At 58.0% G+C, this 18579-nt stretch overlaps 1 long non-coding RNA gene across 1 annotated transcript; it reads right to left on the bottom strand.

Annotated features, from left to right (window-relative positions):
- Positions 1-92: 92 nt before the first annotated feature.
- LOC308069112 lies at positions 93-6697 on the bottom strand. Its single transcript, XR_013930290.1, has 2 exons — positions 2067-6697; positions 93-1543 (listed from the first exon to the last, which is right to left on the bottom strand). It is a non-coding gene; the product is annotated as an uncharacterized lncRNA (long non-coding RNA).
- Between the last annotated feature and the right edge of the window lie 11882 nt (positions 6698-18579).

The following is an 18579-nucleotide window of genomic DNA, read 5'->3' as shown; positions in this document are numbered from 1 at the left end:
AGGGGGACAGTCACAGCCAGCGCAGGAGGAGTTAAGCTGTTCGGAGTGGGGAAGCCACCTCCATCCTCCAAAATACAATCGACCAGGAAATAAACAGGAGCTTGTGTTTGTTTCAGTTCACAAGTGAAAAATAAAAGGATTTCCTGCGGGCCAGGGCGCCCGGGGTCCCGCAGCCCGGCCACCGAGCCGCCTGCCGCCCCGCGCTCATTGTTCGCCCCAGCTCTGCTGTGGGGGACATTGTTCCCTCAAAATGTCCCATCAGATAAAGGAGCTGAAATTGGCTCCTTGGGCTGTGCTGGCGATGAGTATTGCATGGCCAGTAACGCCGGCGACAGCAAGCCCATGGGTTGTAACCAGGCTTTGGGGGTCCTGGGCACAGACCCCAGGCTGGGTCCTGCAGGCACCCTGTGACAGCAGGCGGTGAGGGCGTCATACCCTGCCTTCCACCCCAGGGCTGGGGCAGGCAGTGATGCCCCAGCAGGTTTGTGGGTGACCCCCAGCACCCAGCGAGTCCCCCCATCCTAGGAGGGTCTGCAGCTGTGGGCCGGACCCAGATCTGGGGGTCCGAGCAGTCGAGGGGTGTGGGGAGGTCTGGGGCAGCAGGTGAGGGCTTTGTACCCTCTCAGAGAGTTTCTATCTTCCTCTTTTTATCATCTGAATCTCACTGAAGCAGTAAAACCTCACGTTTCCTACTGTTTAATGATATTTGCTGACTGCAGTGTCACAACAGCCGTACCGGATGAGTAGAACAAAAATAAATGCTAGAAAAATAACCCTGCGTGGAGGCACGTGGGAGTGCTGAGCCCTGACGGCCACGGGGCTGCCAGCCGGCAGAAACCCCTCGCTGACGCTGCTGCTCCTGGAAAGCAGCAGAAGTCGAAGGGAAACCTTCCTGCAGTCACCGGCCGGCCCCGCTGCCCTGCCCTGGGCTGGAGAGACCCGCAGGGTTTTGCGAGGCTGCTGGTGATGCTGGTGGTGCTGGAGGTGGTAGCGGTGAGCTGCACACCTTGGTGTGAAGTGCTCAGCAGGACTGCAGCACACTTCCACTGCCGGCCTGATTGATGTGTGAAGAGCATCTGAAAGCAAGGGAGATTTTGCATTTCAAGTCATTGCCCACCTTCTGCCCCTGAAGCGGGGTGAGAGCACTGCCAGGGACCTGCCTGGGGCTCCCTAAGAAACCCCCATGCCTGGGTAGGAGGCATTTCAGCAGAAAAATAAAAATTAAAAAAAAAGAAAAAGCCCTAAAACCTGGGGGCAGCCATCAGCCTTTGCTCTCATCTTGCTTTTGGGAGCAGCCTGGCCGTGCTGGTTGGGCAGAGATCTGGGGTTGGTGTGGTGGGTCTGAGCTCCTCTCCTCTTGCCTTGCAAAACTCAAGTGAGCTCGACTCAGGGCTCAGCCCGCTCGGCAGCTGGCTCTGGGGTGCAGGGTGTGATTTGGGGCTGGCAGAAAGGTGTGACGCTTGAGGAGGGGTGTCCTGGAGGTCTCCTGGTGATGTCTGTCCTTGCCACAGCTGGTGTTGGTAACCAGCATCACCTTTCCTTCCTGCTGGGAAAGTAAACCTGCTTGAAGAGCTTCTTCCACTTTTATTACGTCATTGGCCAGTGAGCTTTGACAGTCCATACGCTGGTGGCCTTGTGGTCTCTCCAAGATGTACATCTTTAACACATCCCTTACCCCACTGGTAAATCACAGCATGGACTAGCAACCAGCTCCTGCTGTTGGGTGCTGTTGGGTGACCTTGACTCTGCAGCTCCCTCGGGGGCACAGGGCAGCTCTGCATGCTGTGGGTCCTGCCCCAGCCCCCTGCCCCAGCTGCCGAGGACCATGCACCTTGCTCAGCTCTGGCAGGATCTGGGGTGGGTTTGGGTGCCCAGCCAGCCCCTCCCTAGCTCCTCTGATCGGGCACGTGAAATTTGGGCTCATGGTACCATGGGGGAGCCGCTCCCACTTAACTAAACCCCAGCCTGCTCTGCTGAAATGCCGATGGCGGTGGCAGCTTGTGATGCCCATGCTGGTTTTGTGCTGGGGGTGTCAATAAGCATCTAGAAAAGCTGGAAACTGTCACCTGGAGGTAACGCAGTGTCTCGCCAGGGTGGGGGAACGACCGTGGGGACCCGTTCGCACGGCGCTTGCCAGTCTCTTGCTGTGGCCATCAGGTCGTGCCGGGAGAAGGTCCCTGGGGCAGCATCACCGGGGCTGGCGGTGGGCACGGGGGCAGGGTTGCAGCAGCAGCTGCAGCGGCTCTGGTGACTCGCCGGGAGCTGCACGCTGCGAGCGTTTCCTGTGATTTGGCCCTTGGTAAGTAAATAACCACACACAGAAGCGAAGGCAGTGAAGTATCTTGGGCAGAGTAAATATAGTTCATAATTTCTTTTTTTTTTTTCTTCAGTCTGATCCCAAGCCTTGTCTGTTTGTACTCTTGCCTTTGTTTTGGTTTTTTTTCTGCTGTGTTTTTTTTAACCAGCGTTTGATGGCAACCTCCCAATGACACGTTCAGGCTGCTGAAAGCGCCTCATTTTGCTGTGGCCGGGGCAGCAGCTTTCATTGATGGTTCGAATCACTAGGCAGCCTCCGGGTTGGAAAAAGACAACAATACTATGACACTCAGAGGTTTCTCAGAGCAAGACTTGCCAAAAAGGGGATAAAAAAAATGGTTTGGGTTTGGGGTTTGGGTTGTTGTTTTTTTTTTTTTGCCTTTGGCAATTGTAAACTAAAACCACTTTGGGTCAGAATCACATCTCAGCTGACGGGAGCATGACTCTCCAGCCGAGCCTGCAGCCAGCCAAGCAGGGCAATGCTGGCAGACCCCTGCTCGGGCACCTCTCTGCTGCCAGCTGCCACAAGCCCCTCCGGTTTTCAACTCACTAACTCAAGTGCCAAGCCTTGGGCCTGGTTAACCAGCACTCAGCTGGCATTTCAGGGGGATTTGCTTTGCAGATGCAGCTAATTGCCATATTGGAGCTGGCAGTGCAATGCTCACTGTGGTCTTAACCAGCACTACCAGCTACAAGCTGCTGTGTCTGGGTTTGGTTGATTCATTTTCAGGCATTTCCCCCTCCCCACAGCTCCTTTGGGGATGTTTGTTGGTTTTCCTCATCAGCAAAGCTAAAAATGGAAAGGCAAATTGTCTCCTAGTGGTGGCCAGGTGATGGGACACCCTGACCTTTCCCAGTACTGCCCTGATGCCCTCCTGCCACTCACTGCTGGTCCTCCTTGGTGGCTTGTCATCGTAGAATGGTTTGGGTCAGAAGGGACCTTAAAGATCATCCAGTTCAAACCCCCTGCCACGGGCAGGGTCACCTGCCACTATCCCAGGTTGCTCCCAGCCCCGTCCAGCCTGGCCTGGAGCACTTCCAGGGATGGGGCATCCCCAGCTGCTTTGGGCAGCCTGTGCCAGCACCTCAGCACCCTCACAGGGAAGAATTGCCCTGAGGATGCTGCAGGCTTTTGGGGGGTGACAGAGGTGCAGCTCTGAGCACAGTCCTAGTGCGGGGCCTTGGTCTCCTCTTGCTCATGTCTCAGCACCGACAGGGTGTCCCTGAGGTGGTGGGGCCAGAGCTGTTGTCCACATGGGCTGTGCCAGCACCGCCGCCTGTGCCAGGGCACCCAGGGGACAAAGTGGAGGGGCAGCCGTCCCAGCTGCTCTTCACAGACAGGCGAGAAGTTTCACACCCATCGGCAAAGTGGGGCCTCCAGGGGGGCGAATAAAAATACCCGGAGGAGTGTCACCTCTTGGAACATTCATCCCAGGAGCTGGAGCAGCCCTGCTGCCCTCTCCTGCCTGCCCCCCACTCCTCTGCCCAGCCTCTGCATGCCGCGGGACCCCAGCCCAGGGAACAGGAACAGCCCTGCTCTGCTGGGAGCAGCCATCCTCAGGCAGGAACTAAAACTATGGAAACCCCATAATGCAGGGAAACACTCCCTGTCAGGGTGGCAGAGCTGCCACCAGTCTGCCTGTCCCTTGCCCTTCCCACAGCTGCTTGGGTTCCTAGAAAACCAGCTCCCAGAAGGTCCCAGAAATTGGATTTTGCCCAGTGCAGCTTTGCAAACAAATCCAGGAATAACAGTGAAGCAGCCAGCCCCGCTTTGGTGTCCTTTTGCTTTATTTTTCTTGCACATTGCAGCTTTCCACCACAGCCCAGCGGCTGCTGGAGGGGCTGCATCACCCACAGCCCCTCTGACCGCTGAGCAGGAGCAGAGAGAAGGATCTCCATACCAGGGCTCCCTGTTGCAGAGGAGCACTGAAGAGATGTGTCTGGTGCCAGCGAGGCTGAGCCTCTGCTCCTGCCCTCCCAGAGATGCTGCCTCCTGCCTGGCTGCATCCTGCAAGGCTGGGGCAGATCTACTAGCCCAGAAGCTTAGCAGCCCATCACCTGGGCCTCAAGCCTGCTGGTCCCATCCCACCAGGGCAGTGCTGCACCACCTGCCAGGCAAGGAAATACTTAAAGACAAGCAACACAGCAGGGAAAGGGAGAAGTGGCTCCAGCCATGCCCTGACACATTGCACAGATAAGGGAAGAAATCTCCTGGGACAAACCTGGGGGAGTGGGGAGAGAGGAAGCAAGGGGCATCCCCATGGGAAAACACATACATGTTCAGGCAGCGAGAACAGAAGTGCTCATTACTCATGAAAAAAAACCCACAGAAGTTCTTTTCAGGCATCAGCTTCCAGTAACAAAGCCAGATTGATGGAAAAAAAGTGCTTTTATTTTTCATTCGCCAATGGAGAAGCTAAAAAAAGGATGCAGAGAATAACTGGGGGAATGTAAAGAGTCAGCTGAGGGAGCTGGGTCCCAGGGGTGTTCAGACAATGCCTCATGCCCCCAGGCTTTTAATTATTGTGCTCAGGAAATCAAACAAGCGTGCTATTATTTATTTGGAGGAGGCATCGATTTCCGTGTGTTTTACAGGGGTTTGCCTGGGCAGCCCATGGGCATGGAGGGACGGTTCCTGCTGAAGCCGCTTAGCACACGAGGAGGGACTGGCCAGACTGCTCTTAGGTTGGCACTGGGCAGGGGGTGCACGGGAGAGGAGCCATGGCCCCACTGGGCTCCCCGGGCAGGCAGCACTACCTGTTTTGGGGTGCTGAGGGGGGGAGCCAAGCCACTGCCCAGCCCTGGTGCAGCCCCATTTCCCTGTGGCTTGATCACTGCTGGTGCTTGGCCATGGACCACCGGGTCCGAGCCGGGGCTGGGGGGATGCTCCTCAGCCCACCTCTGCATCCCAGTGCCTGATGGGTGGGTGCTGGGCATACGCTGGAGCATCCTCCCCTCGCTGTCCCCTCCTGCTCCCCATTCTCCCTTCCTCTGCACTCCCCCTCCTCCCACCCCGCCGAGCCCCGAAAGGAGCCCTCGGTATGTTGTGTGAGTTGCAGCTCAAGTGAGTTTTATTCAGCTCCGCTAACCTTGGCAGACAGACCCCAGGGAAAGGGACAAAAGGACAATTGTTTGCAGCAATTTTGCCCTCAATTGGTTTCCCCATCAGCTTGCAGAGCAGCACAGCCAGCCAGGCACTGCCTGACTAACAACATTAAATTCAACTCGTGCTGCTGTGAGTCGGGGAGCGGGGCGGAGGAAATTAAACTTTTGGGGGCCGCTTCTTTCCTCTCCGTGCACAAAATCCAAAATTGCGGTAAGGAAAAGGGGGGGGAAGGCGAGCTGTCCCTGCAGCCTTACTCTGTGGACAGGTTGTGGGATGGAGGCTGGGGTGCTGGTGCCTCCATCCCCAGCCCTGATGCTGCACCCTGCTGTGCTGCATGCACCCCCCAGCCCGAGCGCACTGCCCTTGGTGGGGGCCGGCTGCCTGCACGCCTGCGTGGCGATGGGGTGTAGAGCCGCTCGCGCTCCAGCTGGAGCCAGCCCAGCACTGGGGCACCAAGCCGGGCACCGCTCATGCCAGTGCGGCTGCTGCCACTTCTGCTGCCCCCCATCACCATGTCCTCACCCTGCACCGGGATGGCTGCAGCGGTGCTTCTGCAGGAACCCCAAATAGAGAATGTCGGTGCTTCAAAGCATCACTGACTTGAGGTCAAGCTCAACAGAGACCTTTCCTGGGCTCTGGAGAGTCTTTCCAAAGTCTTGGCTATGGAGAGGCCATTGGGGTAATTTAAGCCAGTTTCCTGCACACCCACAGCTTGCCGCTGGCCTCCCCCTGAGCCTCCTCACAGCTGGGGAGTTGCTTGAGCAACCAGCATGTCTCTGCCAAAGATGATCAGTTTTAACCAGAGGGATCCCAGTGGAGGGAGGGTTTGGGATGTCTTTCCCTACTGCTCACACCACCAGTTCCAGCCTGAACCTTTTCTGATCTCTCCCTGCCGCCACCATGCCTGGCTGGGGTTTGGCTCCTTAGGGTGTCCAGGGGAACAGGAATTCCCACCGTGCCTCCACCACGAAGCTTTCCTGGGAGCAGGGAAACATCTCACGTGGTTAAATCCATGCAACCCCAGCCAGCCATGCAGGCATGGCAGAGACCAGCTAAACCATTCACCACCATGCCCAAGACTGTGCCAGCAAAATCACCCCAGGGCCAGAACCACAGTCGCCTGGATGCCCCAGAGACACATTCCCCTGGGGAGAGCAGGTCCCATGGGGTGAGGAGTGCTATCTGGGAAGGGAGGGCCTTGGTAGCCCCAAAACTGCTGATGCTGGTGCTTTGCTGAGCAGGGTCCATCTGGCCGTGCCCACTGGGCTCTCCCACCAGAGCGGCGTTGGCCAGCACCAGTGGGACACGGGTGGTAGGTGGCTGGGGAGGGCAGGAGCTGTGGGTCAGCCAGGCTTGGGCAACTCTCCCCACTGCCCGGGGACGGCGGTCGCTGTAAAGCCCAGTCCGAGACCCGGACTGTAACGAATGGGTTGGTTTTGGCTGGGCCCCAGCTGGAAACCTGCCCACATCATGCAACCAGCCTGTCCGCGGAAACACGGTGGTCAGCCCGGCTCAGGGGCCTCTGGCACCGACCCGCCCCCTGCCCACGCGCGGGATGGTTTTGGCAGGATGGGGAGGCCTGGCTGTGCTGGGGGGCTGGCTGGGATTAGCCCAGCTAAGATCCTTCCTTTCCCGCTCAAGAGGATTCCTAGTGCTCCCGAGGGAAGGGCAAGGACCCCTTGCATGGGTGACGTGTCCGCACAGGCAGCACAGTCCCCTCTCTGTGCGCCCTGGGACACCTCTGCACATTTGAACTCCAGGCAAGCGAGTTTTGGGTGGCTGCATTTTAGCAATGGGGAATATGCCCGGGCACATCCCCGCAGTGGGAGGGTGTGGGGAAGAAGGACCGTTCCCCAGCCACCCGTTGCCGTGCCATGTCTCGGCGCTGCGGGACGTGGCGGCAGGTGGATGCAGGAGCACCTGTGGCACTGGGGCAGCATGTCCCAGTCCCCATGGCCCCATGCTGGGGAGGGGGGTGTACAGCTGCTGCTCCATGAGGGGAATCTGGCTGCTGCGAGGAGCAATTGTAATTAACACGGCCCTGGAGGCCAAATTCCTTTCTTGGCCCTGGCAGGTGGGAGCTGGGTGGGAGTTGGGCCGAGGGGCAGCCCAGCTCAGCAGCAGTGGCTGGAGCAGGAGGCAGCCCTTGCACGAGGCACCCCGAAATCAATCTGCTGCAGTACGACTGGGCTCAGAGTCTGGAAGTATCTGGCATCTGACATCCAACAGACCAAAAGGGCCCTAGAGACGCTTTCCGTTGTTTATCTCCAGTGTAATTAGGTAATTAACAAAGCAAATGAATTTCAGTTTCTATCTTCAGGGTTGGATTTGGCATCATGTTTGCCCTCGTTTCGGAGCTCTATGAGGAGCACGGGGTGAACCAGGGTATGCAAACACTCCCATCCATCCCTGCCATCCCTCTGACACCTCCCTGCCCCACAGCAGGCACTGCCTGCGGCTGGAGGTGAGCCCTGTCAGGCTGTGCAGGGCTGCAGGGTTGCTCAGCACCCACCAAAAGCCCCTGATTTTCCATGAGGTCTTTGTTCCCAGTGTGCTGGCTTCAGGAGGGACAGGTCCTCAGGACAGGGCATTGTCTCCAGCAAGCCCAAGTGCCCTGACCTGGGACTCAGAGGTTTCTCAGGTCACCAAGGCTTCCAGCACACAGCCTTTGATCCATCTGCTTCCATGCCTTGGGAGGCAGGAGCTCCTCTGGATCTGCCACAGACAAGTCTGCAGAAATGCATGCCTGAAATCTTTTGCAAACTTGGCTGTGAATTCCTACGGAACAGACTTTTCGCTTCCCTGCTCAATCCCTCTTCCCTTGGCTCATGCGGAGGGGGAGAGGTGGGAAGCGGAGCCTTGTGCTGTCCTGAGCCCATCACTGATGGAGATTTTGGGGAGAGACAGGATCTCTCTTGCCAAACCACTCTGCATCAACAGTCAGCCCAGACTGCTTTTGCTGCAGGGACTGGCAAAGGGAGAGGTTGCGGAACAAAGGAGGAACTTCTCCACATATACCACACACAAATATTTGCCATAGCAGCAGGAACAAAATAGCAAATTAGCAGCAAACGAGGTGATTCTGTGCTTGGTCCAAGTTACCCGGGTAGGAAAGTCCCACTTTAACGTTGCACTGGGCAGGTGAAATGCATTTTTGGAGCAGCTGACCTGGTGCCAGCACGGCTGACACCAGGTCAATGTATTCCTCCCTGCCGCTTCCTTCCCCAACGGCTGCTGGTCCACCAGCTCAGAAGAAAGGCAGGAGGGGAGGGAAGCAGCCCCCGGCGTGGGCAGGAGCTTGGCTGTGCCGAGCGGTGCTCAGGCAGCAGCAGGCACGGAGGGGCCGAGCAGCGGGGCAGCTGCTGGCGGGGGTTGGCAGGGAAATGCCATGGTAACCCGCCGGCGTGATGCTGAGCACCGCGCGTCCTCTGCGCTGGGGCTGGGCGAAGACAAGGGGACAATGGGGCCGGAGAGGCAGAGCTGCCTCCCCAAGCTGTCCTACTTTGCTGCTCTGCCCCATCTGTGAGCTGTCAGGCTTCGCCCTCCGGCTGCTTTTCCAGAGGGGCTGGAACCCCCCCTAGGCTGCGTGTCGCAGTGAGGGGGCTGCCCTGGGGGAGCTCCGCGCAGGAGAAGGCAGCCAGTCTGCGGGGATGCTCAGGGAAGGCATCTCGGGTAAGCGTGGATGGCCTTTCAGCTGTCATAAGAGCGTGCAAATAGCCCGCAACGAGCCAAGGTGTCTTCTTGGGACTCATACTTCTCTTTTTTTTTTCCTTTTTAAGCAGAGGCACGGACATGCAGCCAAGCGCACGGCTGGCCAGGTAGATGCCAACCCAGGTGGAAAACCCCAGAAGGAAAAGGCACCACCAACCAGCCTCCCAGTCACCAGCCCTCAAGAGCCAAGAAGACAAAGATTTTCCCATCACAGGTCCCCGCTTTGCCACACGTGAGCAGACGTGGCATGGCTCACACCTGCTCCACGCACTGTGCCCTGTCCCGACGTTTTGCACAGGCACAGGGACCCACCGCCTCAGTGGGGTTTCTCCTACTGCCACCCCCGAGGTCTGCGGGTGTGGGTGCTCCCCCGAGCAGGAGGAGGGAGCTGGGTGCTTGGGGAGGCTTGCACGCCCCAGCAGGAGCCGTGTGGGGTGCGAGAGCATGCCCAAATCAAAGGGAGAATTTAATTAAGATTTCCGACAGAGCGAGATAGTGAAATGAACAGACCTGGGCTCTCACTGACAGAGACGGGGCGACTCCCTCTGTCTGCATCGGCATGCCAGGGATCATTTGCATTTTTAAACAGAGCGGTTTTTAATTGATATTGTGCTTGGATAACACGAGGAAGGAAAACTGTAGAGGCTGCTTCATGTCTGGGCCCCAGCTCTCCTGCAGAGCCCTGGGTCCTGGGGGGAACCTGGCTTTCAGGTGCTGCCAGGGTGGGGGTGCTGGGGCAGGCAGGGTGTGATCCTGCTCCCTGCAGGGGTGGAGCCAGGCTTTGCCATGCTTCTCCCTCCTGGCATTGCATAAGGGGAGGATGTGGGGAGGTTTGCACAGCACATTTTTTAAGTATTTAGGGGTAAACGTGAGCCTCCGGAGCAGGTCCCAGCAGCAGTTTGCTCCTTGCACATACACCGTGTCCAGCATCTTCTCTGGGCACTGGCAAACCATTTGCCCTTGCACTGGGCCTCTACCCAAAAATGCTCAGGTGCCCCCTTCCCCAGGCACGTGCAGGGGGGATCCTGCAGAGCTGAGCGCACTGCTCCGGAGGCAGCCTCACGCGCTGCCGCTCCATGGGCACCCGGGCTGTGCCGGTGGCGGGAAGGGGAGAGGCGGCATGGACACATTCACAGGGCAAGCCATTTGAGGAAACGACGCCAAATAAATCAGTTGGATCCATTCAGATCTGATTCTGCCCCGGAGAAAGGGGTGCCTTTGTGGGGAGCGAGGCGGCCGAGCCAGCTGTCCACCTGCCCTGCAGCCCGCGCCGCCGGCTCTGGCGCCAGCAGCAGCAGCTGGCCCGGCCGCCCGCCCCGACGCCTGCCGAGGGTGCCAGCACGGCCCTAAATGCTCCCTTTCACGGCATCTGCCAAGGGCCAGGACGAGGCACAGGGCTGAGGGCTGCTCGCCGCACAGCGCTCCTGAGTACCCCACGGTGGGCTTTGCAGGGTGCTGGTGAGGGTGCGGGGTGTTGCACCCCAGCTTGGCTCTGCTGCTGACCGACTGCTGAGCCCATCTCAGGGCAGATGCTCCCATCCCCTCCAAGAGCTCTTTCTCCCCGTTACTATCTTTAACCACCCCGCCAAGGGCAGGGGGACGCAGCCCCCCGCCATTTGCTCTGATTCTTGGGATGCTCCACGTGCCACAGAGCCCGGATGCTGGCGGGCGCTCCCTGGGGGGGCTGGGAGAGGGGCTTGCAGGCCTTTGATCCACCCCACATCTCCCCCAGGTTGCCAGCCTGGATTACAACCCCGGCTCGCCTGCGCCCCATGCACAGCTGAGCCTGCGGGTGCTGACATGGCCACGGCACAACTGTGGCCGCATCCTTCCCGGGCAGCAAGCAGCTGGGGTGGAGGGGAGAGGGGCAAGAGCCATTGCTCATTTTCTTTCTCCCTCTGGCTGCTCCTGTTGTTCTCCTCATGGTCTGGAGACCTGGAGAGGTCGGGGAGCTGGGACGTGCTGGGGAGGGAGCTTCCCCCTCCGCCCCGCCAGCTGTGACACCCGGGAGCATGCGCTGTTTCCGGAAAGGAAAATGACATAATTCATACCCAGAATAATTCCCTCCTCAGAGCAAACCCGGCCCTATCTCCCGACTGACAGAGAGGCCCCAAACCCCCTCTGGTTCCCTAATCTCCAGCTCAAGCCGTGAGAGATGGTGGGAGGTGGAGGGAAGGTCCAGGACAGTGGTATTTAAGATGTGGATATTGCAAATCAGCGCCAGGTTAGGGGGGTAACGGCTCCAAAGATGACGGAGTCCCTAATTACATATGCTTAGCCAAGATTTTTGGCAACAGCATCAGAAAGGAGCTAAAGCTGCCTAATTCCTGCTTACCCGCAAAATAGCCCCAAGCAGACACAGCTGAGGTGGGGATGTGGCCTGGAGCTGCCCCAGGGGCAGCAGCCCTTGGGGTGGCAATGCCGGGGGACACTGTGGTGGCATTGCTAGGGCACCCCAAACCCTCAATCACCCCCTCCCCAAGGCACACCAGCTCCGAGAGCGGTGGGGTGGTGGGTTTCAGTGCCGAAGCCCCTTGCCCCGCCCCCCCCGCCCCAGCTGCCCGGCTGCAGCGGGACATTTCCCACCAGAGCTGGGCTGGGGCTCGCTGCCGCAGAGGGGCTGCGCCTGGTTATCTCCCCAACGAGGGGCCTGGAGCCATCAAGATCTGCTCCAAACAATCGCTTCCTTTCCCAGGCACCTTCTGAAAAAAAAAAAAAGAAAAAAAAAAAAAAAACAAAAAAAAAAACCCAGAACAAAAAACCCCAACAATAATAAAAGAGAAAAAAAAAAAAAAGCAGACTTTTTCCCAGTGCTGCCACATTTCCCTGCCTTGTGTTTTCCTGCCCCCACACATCTTCCTCGTCCAGGGATTGTCCCCAGCTGGCTCGAGCCGGGCTCTCCACTGGCTCCAGGCCAATCCTTGGGGATGGCAAGGATTTATCCTGCTGTAAGGATCCAGCACAGGAACATTCATGGTCAGACCTGCGGGACCAAGCAAGGAAAACCTCGATGGGCCAACCTGGCACTGCAATAGGGCTGAATCCTGGACGATGGGGATGAATCCTGCGTGCAGGGATGGGGCTGTGCCCTTCTGCTGTCGGTGTTTTGGGAGCCCTCATGAAGCTCTGTTTTCATCTCACCCCACACCTCCCCCCAGCTGAGCTCAGCACTCGGGTGACTTTTAATAATGACATCTCCTTCCCAGACATTTTCCCAGTAAAAAGGGAAAGGCTGATGGATTTACAGGGTGGATTGCCCTTTCCCAGCTGCAGGACACCCGCGGGCTCCAGTGGGAGCACGAGCAGCTCCGGGACAGCTCTGTAGCACAGCACAGCCACCATGCTTCACTGCAGAGGTGAAAGTGGGGCTGCCACGGCAGAGCAGAGGATGCGGGTCCCATCCTGGGATGGCTGCGCTCCCCCCTGCCAAGTGCCAGTTCCCAGGGCTGGCTGTCCCCAAGGAGCCCCGGGGAGGCAGATGTGGGGGCTGAACCCAAGCAATGCCTTCTGCCACGGGGACCAGCCGCGTCAGCCGTGGGGAGATGTCCGTAATTCACAGCAGCCCAACCTGAGCTGCTGGTGATTGTTCCCAGGGCTGGGTTTGTCACTGGGGACAACGCCAGCATCCGTCCCCTGCCCCTTCCCGGCCTCTGGACTTCACAGCCTGCACAAGACAGGGCTCGACCCAGGCACTGACCCCCTGCCTGCTGCGAGCCGTGTCCCAAGGTGTGCACACACACCTGTTCTTGCACACCCTCCGCACCTGTACACGTGCACCCACAACGCTGATTTTCTCTCTTCCTGGCTTGGGCAGCAGCAGGGGGCATTCAGTCACCGCTGTGCTCAGCACTGTGAGGGTTTTTTGTGACTTTGGGGCCAAACTCTTCCCATCGGGACTCAAGGCACCTGCACAATTCTGGCTGGGCTTCGCTGGCTCCTGAATTGTTTGGCTTTGCAGTGCACGTGAGAAGCATGATTATGGGCACATCTAAACAGGGTTTTAAGGGAAGCCCTAAGGCTGCCCTGACGCCCAGCTGTGCCATGGCGCTGGCTCATGGGCACCCTCCATCCTGGGCTGGCCTTGAGGGCTACCTGCAACTGAAATGAGCTGGGGCCACCAGCGCTCCTCTTCCATAGGGGCTAACGCCAGCTGGGGAGAAGCATTGGCTCATCCTGTCCGTGACCGGGCTTTGCTCCAGCAGGCTGGGGCTCTCTTGATCTATGGCTGTGCAAAGTCCTGGTGCTAATCAGGCTAATTGGTGCCAGGCAAGGAGATGAGCTGTGCGCCAGAGGGGCTCTGGGGCCAGGGAACCACAGCTTTCCCTCGCTGGCGCAGGGTGGAGGGCTGTGTGCTGCCCGCAGGAAGCGAGGGTGATATCTCCCCTTGTCCACTATCTCTCTCTTGCGCTCACAGTTTCCAATGCGCAGAGCAGCTGGCTCTGTGCAGTAGGGCTGGAGCAAGCCAGGGGGAAAATACCCCATTTCCCAGCCTGGGGTCTCTGTGTGTGCATGGTGCCCCCTGCACTTGTGTGTCAGGCTGGATCCTGCACCTCTCCCTGTGCTTAGAAGCATCTGGGGGCTGCATGGCCTCTGTGCTCCCTTTGGGGCATATCTCTGGCTCAGCTCTGGCCCACATTTTGTCCTGGGTGCCCATGGATGAGTCCTTGGGCTGTAAAACTCTTTCTGCCCTCTTGTGTTGGCTCGTGTCCCACCATAAGCGTCCTGGGGTGCGATGATGCTCCATGGGAGGGCTGTGCCCGGCCCCAGGGTCTCCCACTGGAGAAGATTCATCTCCCAATGATTCATCTTCCCTCCTGTGGGATCCGGACCCGTTTTGATATTGTGTGTTCCTGTTGGGTTGTGGCTTGGGTTCTCTGTGTGTTTTCTGTGGTGGCAGAAGCTCCCTTCCCCTCGCAGGCACCAGGAGGGTGTTTATTTCAGAAGATGAGTTGGATGAGCAGCCGAGACACCCAGCGCTGGTGTCTCCCAATTATTTTCCATTCCCCATGGTGGCAACTCATCCTTAGCGGCAACAGAAGAGTCCAGGTCTGTTTCTGGCACTGGGCCGGGGCAGCCTGGGCTGTCCCTGGCATGTGGAGAGGTGACTGAGCAGGGGATAGACGTGTGCTCCCAGTGCCGGCACAGCACCCCCATTCCCAGCCGAGCCATGGCAGCTCTCCTGCGTGGGACGGCCACGGCTGAGCCGCGTCCTCCAGGAAGCGTGGGCAAGGCTTTGCGTAGGAGCTTTTTTCCCCTGTCTGCTGTGCACGGGATTGCACAAACAAACGCGTTTCCTCTCCGGGCTCTCGCCGGCAGCTAATTATAAGCAGGGTTCTCCCAGCTCCCCAAGGCTGCAGCACGGAGTTGGGTGCTGCAGGCTCTCTCCAGGCTGGGCAGCCCCTCACCTTCCCTGCTGTGGTAAGTTGGGCTCCCAGGGACCACCACAAGGATTTTCCTATATTTTTGGGGATCCTCAAGGAGCAGGACTGTGGCTGTGCCAGGGAAAGGGGTGTTTGCCCACCTGCAGCAGGTTGGGACGGACTCCCTGAGCTGAGCTGGGGCGATGGGCTCACGTGCATCCCAAGGGAGCTGAGGATGCTCCCAGGTGTCTGCAGTGGCAACTGGTGCTTTCCAAAGATGCAGGGTCAGGACTGGCCTCCTCCGACCCGCTGCCTCATTTGTCAGTAATAAAAATAAGCATTTTCAATCTGCAGTGTGGCATGGGGAGGGAGGGCCAGGTGCCAGCATGGGAGCAGGAGTGTGGCCGGCCGGGAACCTGCTGGGGGGGAGCCTCACAGCTCTGGCTGCTCCCCCAGTGCCTGCCCTGCTCCTCAGCAGGGGAAACTGAGGCACGGGCTGTCCTCTCTGCTGGCATAGTGCAGAATCAGAGTCTGGTGTTCACCCTGGTTGCAAGCCTAATACCCTAAGTGGGTTTTTTTCTTTACAGATTGTTTTGGGGTTTTTTTGCCTGTTCCAAAACCCTCACAATTTTGCTCGCTGAGGGTTTTTTGTAAGAGGAAGGAGGGGGAAGTTTTGCAAGCACAGAAAACCTGCATGTGCCTTTTGAAACAAAGCCTGACCTCGGGGCCTGGTAACTGTGCCTCTCACAGCTGCCTTCCCCTTTCCGCCTGGAAAGCTGAGGCTGAAGTGTCACTCGGGCTGGCCTGGTTGTAGGAAAGACCACCCCTGCCATGAGTTTGCTTGGGCTCAGCTGAGCTCAGGAGGGAAGGGGAAACACACCCACCTGGGAACAGCATGACAGGGAGCTGGGATGTCATGGGGTGGTGAATGCAAACCCCCAGTGCTTTATATGGTCTCCCCTCACTCTGCGGGAGCTCTTTGTGCTCCTGGACTGGGCAGGAGGGTATAATGGATGTGATGGATGGTGCTGCTGATCCATCCAAGCCTCTCTGGCTTGCAGCTGGAGCTGGGAATCTCCCATCCCCTATGGCCACAGCTCTTGCAGAACCACCGACCCCCCTGGGGATGCCTCTCGAGGTGTGTTTGGGTCTGATCTGAATTTCAGACCAGCAGGATCTGGTGATGTCTGCTGACCTGCAGTGGTGGGGAGGCAGCAAACGTGCACCCTCATAGGTATTGACGTGCACCTCACTAGCACAAGGCTGGCTCTCGTGCAGAGCTCCCTGTCCCATGTCCCATGCTCCCGCCAGCGCGTGGCACTGTGGTCTGGAAGGACTCAGTTACCTAATAGGAAGGGGTGGGTGTGGGTGTGGGTGTGATAAATACGAGCAGATAATTTTCCTTCAGAGTAAGTCAATAAATTACTAAAGAGCCTTTGATTGTGCTCTCAGTGGTGCATGTTGATTCAAAAACCTAAGACATTTAGCCTCAATTATGTCTATTTGTGTGTCTTTCCTGCCTTGCTTCTCTGCAGTGCAGGGGAAATAACCCTGCCTTGTCTGCGTTCCCACACCTCTCCCACCTCGGCCCTGCTCCAGATTTCACTCCTGTGCTGATAACCCTTCCAGCAGTGACTGGGAGAGGAGCAGCTCTTGGCACGAATCCTCTCTGGCTTTGGCCAGCTTTCTGTGCTCACTTTGACCAAAAGGCCAAGGAGCAAATGCTCCCTGTGCATGAGGCTGGATGTGGCTGGCCCAGCGGGGGGCAGCAGGATGTTTCATGGCCAGCCAGGGTTGTGGTTTCCCCTGTTCCCCCTCTGGCATGGTGCTGGGATGATGGGCAGCTGGCCTTGCTCTTCCCTGTGCCTGCATGAGGGAGACCCTTGGCCAGGCAGAGGGCTTTAAAGCTGGTTCCTCTCTGTACCTCCAGCCCGGCCAGCAACGCTCCCCACGGGCTCTGGCACGGCACCGCTCACCCTATGCAGCATCTCAGCTGAGTGTGCTGGGAGCGAGCCCCCGCGGGGGCGGATAGAAGTGATGCTCAGACCACACAGGTCCCTTAAGCCGCCGAGGATTCGGCTTTAAATACAAGTTGGCACCGGCGCTGCTGCTGCTGCGTGTGCTCGGTGGCTCGGCTGGGGATGTGTAGCCACGCGAGGGAACAGCTTGCTGTGCGGGAGGGCTGGTGTTATCAAAGGAGCAAAAGACTGCGCTGGGGATCAGCTCTGCTGCGCTCTGGGGTGATGCGTACTGAGCTGCTCCTGTTTACAGGACTGTGCTCCTTTGCCTGGCCCGGGCCAGGACCAGGAGCTGGAGGAACTGGCTCGCAGGGGAATCGCTGCTTTTCCCAAAGGAAGAATGCAAACTCAGCCTCCAGAGTAGGAGTTCATGGTCAAAGCCCCTTTTGCAATGGATGGCATGAGATGTCAAGGTCGCGCCATTAGAAACGAGCTCCTTGCATTGGAAAAGACACTTGCCTTTTTCTGGGAAAACTCAGCAGAGGGTCATTAATCACCAGGCAGGGCAGAGCTGTCTGCTCCATGATGAGGTATGGGGTTAGCACACGTGCTGACAGTGGATCTGCCACACTGCTTTCATTGAGCGCTCTGGGACAGCTTGGGAGACCTGTCCGGTGCTGCTCCGTGGGTGTGCAAGCCAGGTATGCAGTAGGAAGCCAGGATTACTCTGGAAACCAGAGGGCATCATTTCTGTTTCTGGACTGACTACGTACATGTTTGTGCATGCAAATTTGACAGCGGCTTTTCAAGTGCAAATCTCCTGTGAAAACAAAAAGGAGTCCTGAAACTGGAGCACATGTTGCATGGAATTAAGCTGTCCTTGCAACATCTACCCAGAAGCTGGGCTGAGATCCTCTTCCCCCCATGCCCTGTGCCTGCAGAGGTGCACCCAGCACCTTGTTTCTTTGTGCTCTGCCATCTATATTTAGCTTGCACAGAGGAAGCACATGTTACCCTTCGGTAACCACCCACCCTCAACAGACACTCCTGCTCAGCAAAGTTGACACACAACTTAGTCAAGTGTGTCTGCCTGCTCTGGGCTTCGCATCAGCGAAGGTCGTTACCTGATGGGATTAGAGAGAGAAAGGGAATGGCACCCGGACATGGCAGGGATGTGCTGTGGTGCTCCACCGGCAGGAGGGTCTGGCCCCTCTCCAGTCCCAGCCTGCAGGCAGGGAGGGACAGGGCTGCTGGGGTGCTGGCTTTTACACTGGGAGGTAAAACGTAAACATTCCCAACATCCCACCTGGCTTCTCCCAGGCACTTGGTGCCATGGGGCCTTCCCCCAGCAGGGTGTGATACTCCATGGGAAGCAGCCCCCATCCCACGGGTGCCCCTGCACAGGTTCTGCTGGCTGCCGGGAGCTGCCAAAAGCCAAATGCAGCGAAGTGGCCATGCTTAGGGCTGAGCACCCGCTCCAGCTCCTGCAAGGCAAGTGGAAACCTGCAATGGGGCATCAGCTCAAGAGAGTCATCTGGCTGTGACAGCACCCTGTCATGCAAATTGCCCCAGCTCGGCACAGCTTATTGCCCCCAGCACCTTCCCACACGGCTAATCGGTGGGATGGAGCAGGTTCCTGACACGTCTGCAGGACAGGACCATGCAGCAAGGGTGACACAGAGCTGTGGCAACATCACCAGCCTGGAGTACATCCACAGCCTCGGGGCTCTGTACACCACAAGCCATTGAGTCACTAGCCGGGGCTATTTTTATACCCTGGGGCAGACTCACTGGGTCATTCCCAGTTCCTAATTGCCATGATCAGACCTTCATAAATCTCACCCGAAAGAGGAAGTCTGGGAAACAGAAATCTCCTGCAAGGGAGGCGGGATGAGCTGCGGCCAGGCACTCGCAGCGCCGCGTGCAGGGACTGCTTTTGCTGGAGGAGGGTGAGAAGGATGGAAAGTGCTGAACCCTGACGTGCTGCAGTTCAGACCTGGCATTTCAGAGCTCCCCACAGGGATGTTTTGGCTGACATTTTACTAAGTCTGCTGCCGGAACAGTCTTCTTCCACCTCCTCCTCCGTTCCCGGCCTCTGCCTGCTTGCCTCAATGCTCCCAAACTCCCT

The sequence above is a fragment of the Falco punctatus genome, assembly GCF_963210335.1.
Source record: "Falco punctatus genome assembly, chromosome: 9".
In the NCBI taxonomy this organism is placed as follows: domain Eukaryota; kingdom Metazoa; phylum Chordata; class Aves; order Falconiformes; family Falconidae; genus Falco; species Falco punctatus.
Note: the sequence above shows the minus strand (reverse complement) of the source record. Positions and strands in the feature narration are given on the sequence as shown.